Below are 5711 nucleotides of genomic sequence, written 5' to 3'. Positions count from 1 at the left end.
CCCCCATGACATTGGTGAAACTAGCAGTCCACTCGTCCATAACAGCAAACTAGTTCCATCATACATGAACACATTCACTCACTCCAAGCTCTTTCCTACGGTTCCGTCACTATGAAGTGCAGACAGGGTCTATTCAGCTCACTCTTCATCCTCCTAGTGAGAAATGAGTGGTTTCGCCTTCACTCCAAATATATCAAAGGCAGAGCTTTCCTACAGACAGCTGTTCTGGTAGTTAAAGAATGAGAGAAAGAGAGAAAAACAAAAAGTGAAATGCCCACCATGGACACAGACACATCACCATGGGCCTGTTAGATCAGTCTCCACCACAAGCCCCCTGGAGACTAGGTTATCGGGCACGGTCAGTGCCTAAGTGGATGCTGCGCAGCCCTGGGTGGTAGAAGACTCTCAGCCTGATTGTGCGGCTTTTAAGGGAGCACAAGAACTGCCTGTGCCTCGGCGACTGTGCGAGTTGGGACAGCGGGCTTAAAGTGTGCAGAAATCACAGCACTGATATTGTGCCGAAGGGCATGTTATGCATATTCACAATGCCAGTACTATTATGAGGGCTCTTCACAGCACGAGAGTGGCATCTGGACCCAGCTTCCTCTTGTGCGCTGATATTTGTTCAAGTAATGCTACTCGGAAGGTAACCTTCCCAAGCTGTACACAGTAAAAGCACCCCAAATAATCACCTGAAAGTGACTCAACATTAATAAAGTTAGAAAAGAAACTGACGAGAGGGTCTTAAGCAACTATCCATTGAACTGATTCATTACAGCATTTAATGCATGTAAAACCCTTTATGAAAACAAACAGAAAGTAAGTGATTACATTAGGCTGTTGACATGCTGCAGTCACGCACCAAGTAAATGGCACAAACAAAACAAGTGTGATTGCGAAGGCTCTGTAGACTTTAGCCCTTCCTCAGTGTTTTCCAAAATGTACCGATAGGCCAATATTCCAGACATTCAGAAGCAGGCTTTGTTGAGGTTAAGGGTAAACACATGTGGCTCAAACTTTGGATATGTTTCAGTGCCGTCTTTTGATTCCAGCATCTTTATCCCAATCCTGGCAAACAGGAAGGAGTCTGTGTCCAGAAGACTGCCAGGACTCTTTCGGTTTACCCATGACTCTCACAAGAGTCCTTCTGCTGCATCATCATCATCATCATCATCATCATCTCAAACAGCTGGGGCTTCATATAATACACCATAATACTAGTCTGCATGTGTTTCTGTGCTCACGCATATTCAAAGTAGATTTGAAGGGTAAATTGCTTAATGATTTCTGGGAAAACTATAAATTGGGGTACCAAATAAGCACCATTACTACAATTTGATTACCATGCAATTGAATTAGAGGGTAATCACCATTTCTATATATCATTATATTGAAACGCAATACAGGATTAGTTTATGCTGTTGGCTATGGGGAGAAGATATGACCATCTAAATAAAAGGGGGAAGTGTAAATCTACAGCTTTTAGCTAACCATTAAAGAGCAAAACATCTTTTCCTGGAAACTGTCACACAAGGGAGAGAGGCTCTAAAGCTCAGGCTGAGGGCAGTAGATTATTGAAACAATGCTTCATCAGACAAACACTGAATCTCTGTGATTGGTACTTGTATCTGTGCAAGTGTCATCCAGGGTCCCCATCATGTAGAAGAGCATAGTTGTGAATTCACGGCTAGCTCATACAGTACCCTGTCAGGGGGGAAAAAGTGAAAATGTTTGGAGGTTCAAAAGGTTAGGCCGCACCACCACTGTACTTTTGTAACATCAGTCTGAAACATATTTGCACCTTATCTAGGTCTCTTCAGAAGCAACAAATGCAATTCAATATTTGGTCTTGTCTTGTCTCATATATATATATATATATATATGAACAAAATGTGCACTTTTTAAAAATTTATAAAATGCTGCTGACAAAACGTGTATCTTCAACTATACATTGTCTTATGAATAATCAGACAATAAATTATTAGTCATTATTCACAGCTTGTTTGGGAATCGGTCTACAGTGGGAGCGCTGCATGTTTTTGATTCACTAAAAATAACCAACTCCTAAGATTAATTTGTTTGATTATCGTATTACACTGGTTGCGTCGCATGCGTCTGATTCATAAAAAAAATAAAAATAAATGGCACACCTACTGTACCCTTTAACATCAGTCAAAAACATTTGTACCTCATCTACCCTTAAAGGGTGCATATTAGTAGGTGTGATATAAATACTACCAATACACAATAAATTACTATAAATTATATTATTATTATTATTATTATTATTATTATATATTAGTAACAATAGTAAAAAAATATTAATATGAATATTAATATAAAAATAAATTACTACTACTACTACTAATAATAATAATAATAATAATAATAATAATTCATAATCATTAATCATTGAATTAATAAATGCATAAAACATGCTGACTATTACTATTATTGCTAAATAATAATAATCGTCAAATTATGCCAAATAATATGTAGTTAATATGGAATGTTTTCAGGGTGTTGATGAAGGTATACTTGGTATACACTGAATGAGGCTATGAGGGAACATAAAAAAAGGTTAGGAAACAATGTAAAAGCTGTTATACCCCTAAAGTGTAGATGTAACGGTGAAGATTGATATTGAAAGGCTGGAAACATGTAATCTCTACAAGCAGCTTTCCACCAGTCAGCACTGCAAGGTAAATGCATTAACGGAGCCTGATAGGACAATTTTATTTGTCACAAACAACCATTAATCTTAAAGATGCATCATGGTATTACTTCTTCATACATGTTCTCACTCACCACCCATACTGTATTTGCTCACGCAAGAGTGACTTCGCTTTCTTTTCTGCAATGCCCCATGGGATATGTCAGCTATCACATAGATTGTGACGTCCTTGACAATCGTCCAGATGTCTTTGTGCTGTGATGGAGGATGAAGACTTGTGTCCCTCAAGCTGATGGGCATCAGGCAGGCTTCTGAAGAGTCTGCGTTGTCAAGTGATGGCTGAATGAAGAGGGGAGTGCTGGGGGGCAGAGGAGAGACACGGGGCTCCATTAGTGCAAGAGTCCCGCTCCAGAACAGCTCGTCAACCCAAAGCCATCCACATTTTAATACACTTAACATGTACATCAACACATTTTACAACAATACTTCAAATAAATATGCATGTTTATAAAGTGATACAAATGTAATACCTTTAGATGAACTACATGGAGTGAACCAGTGCTATTGAAATGCCCTGAATCCCGCCAGCACTCTTTGCATGTGCTGGTTTACTTAAGCACACAGGACCAATCAAGCCACTGATTACTCAAATGGGCTAATTAAGGCTCATTAGACTCTAAATCCTGACACCTGCATTCAGTACACTCTGCATGCGGACAGGGCCACAGCTTCTCTCCCACAGCACGTGGCTCTGCTAGTGCCGAGTTCACAATGCACATACCCCAGATAGTCACGCAGTGTGAAAACAACGGCGAGCCGACGAGTTTGAAAATCGTGCAGTGTGAACTCAGCATAGCTGTCAACACTGGCTCCAACAACTGTCCAAGTCATCGGTCCGCTTTTGTTCCTCGCCCTTCACACTCACTTATAAGGATCGACAGGTTTTGCGAAATCACCGACAAATGCCCGAAATCGGAGGCAAATTGGTGCCCGTTCACGCGAGTGACAATCACGCAGTGTGAATTATCAAAGACACTATCTGAGGGAATCGCAGACACGTCGCCGATGCCCGTTAAATATTTGGCATGCTAAATATCTGGAGCTGTCGGCAATTCACAATCACGCTGTGTGAAATGAGTTCTGACTGAAAAACACATCCGCCCTTCACACTCACTTATAAGGATCTCTCCAATTATGTGAGCAGACTGGGGACGTTGTGGAGTGGCCCAGTGAAACAGAATGTGCCATGCTAAACAGGCTTTATTAGAGACAGCTTTTTGATGCTAACAGCAGCATTGGAGACAAAGATAAAGAACAGGGATGGGAATCGTGAAGAATTTAAGATCACGCATTTAAGTCTGACACACAACACAATAGCAGTCTAAACAAAACAAAGAATCATACTGTGAGCAATAAACCTAAATAACTACATCTGAATTCAAAATGATGATATATACTAGTTTATATTACATTTATACATGGTATCATAACTAAATGTTCGATTTTACAAATATGATATCTATATTATAGATCACTGTTTTCACCATTTTTCCAACAAACACACCCTTTATGACATTGAAACTTGTGTATCATATAGAATTCAGAGTTTCCCACGAGTAAATAGGACTTCACTTGATCATCCATGTGCTCAGAACTCATGATTATGATATTTCCGACTTTATTTGAGAGGCGCAACAGTGGGTGTGTCTCGTTTTGAAGGCTACGAAAATTAACCATGGTCACATATGCCATTGAAGATGTCTCATTTCATAAAAGTGACCATTACATTCCAAAGAAAGAAAGGAATGACAATTCCTCAAAGGGAAGTGTCAGTTTTATAGTGGTTAGTTTTCTGAAATTAGAAATCCTCACTGACATATGTGGCTAACAAATGCGACCTCAAGAGGGTGCATGCTTTGAAATGAGACACAGCTAGTAAGTACGTACTCTGATTAATTAGTTGTTTGATTTACTAAAAGAACTAACTTATAATAGTCATTTGGTTAGGAATTGGACTACAGCTTGAATACACTATGCTTTTGATTCACTAAAAACAACCAGCTCACATAAGTCTTTCACTTGGGAATCAAACTACACTGCCCACTATCTTTTTCATGCTGTATATTCAGCAGTGGTGCTGTGGCACCCCTGAAAGAGTAGTGCAGGACTGTTTTACTGTAGTGTTCCATCCACATCAGCCAAAGAATATACTGTATGTGCAAAAACCATTTATAAAGCACCATTCTTTTCCATTTTTTTAATTAATAGTGGCTGTTAACAGTTTCGTGCATGTGCATTCTTCTGCGTTCTCGGTTCCAGACCGTACTTAAGAACACGTCTGACCTGTTGTCAGTTGAATTTATTTAATGCTTTGCCTGACTAAGTCATGTTGTACTTCATGACTTCAAGAACCTTGTCTTGGTGTTCATGCTAAATGTTTTCTGCACCAGACGTGTAGGCCAACTGAGAGAAATCTTTCACTAAATGTCAAAGGACTTTTAATGAATGTCTGCTAAAGTTTGACCTTACAACAGCAGTTCAGCCTGCAATGTGAACAAGATGCACAAGCTGTTCGATTAGACCTGTTTCAAATCTGTATGGCTCCTAATACAAAAACTTTATAACAGAACTTCAGTGGCCTCTTGTCCCTGGAAAATGCTGTCCATTCCAACCATGTCCACTGGCATGCACACAAACACAGGCTCGATTTTCAAAAAAAAAAAATTAAAATTAAACAGTGCAAAAACAAATAAAATATGGTATCTAAACCTTCTGCAATAAGGATAAACCTCGGAAAATGTTTATGAAAAATAATCACCAGGACAACACACGCATGTGGTGTTTACACTGTCGCCAGTGTCGCAGCTATCCCACATCTCCGACAAACACAGAGGAGGGGGCAGCCGGCAAAACAGGAAATATCTTTTGCATATTATTTTAAGTAACTGTTCAAATTTCATTTCAGAATGGTAATCCACAAAACAAATACGATGAGGCATATTTTAAAAAGGGAGGCTCTGCTTCAATTTCCTATTGT

General features: G+C 39.4%; 1 long non-coding RNA gene across 7 annotated transcripts in view; it reads right to left on the bottom strand.

Annotated features, from left to right (window-relative positions):
- LOC107746492 (uncharacterized) overlaps positions 1–3282 on the bottom strand; it is a 10908-nt gene extending 7626 nt beyond the window's left edge. For 2 of the 7 annotated variants that reach the window (XR_001640698.1, XR_001640699.1), the window contains exons 1-2: positions 3205–3282; positions 2809–3032 (exon numbers count right to left, since the gene is read on the bottom strand). This is a non-coding gene — a long non-coding RNA (uncharacterized LOC107746492). Of the gene's footprint in view, positions 1–100; positions 226–763; positions 1705–2609; positions 2722–2808; positions 3033–3204 lie in introns of those variants that run through there. The other 5 variants (XR_001640697.1, XR_001640701.1, XR_001640703.1 and 2 more) reach the window with 5 other exon arrangements.
- Between the last annotated feature and the right edge of the window lie 2429 nt (positions 3283–5711).

This window comes from Sinocyclocheilus rhinocerous, unplaced genomic scaffold (assembly GCF_001515625.1).
Source record: "Sinocyclocheilus rhinocerous isolate Xijiao unplaced genomic scaffold, SAMN03320098_v1.1 scaffold18, whole genome shotgun sequence".
NCBI classification, from domain to species: Eukaryota; Metazoa; Chordata; class Actinopteri; order Cypriniformes; family Cyprinidae; genus Sinocyclocheilus; species Sinocyclocheilus rhinocerous.
The sequence above is the reverse complement of the archived record's forward strand: the minus strand, read 5'-3'. Positions and strand labels throughout refer to the sequence as shown.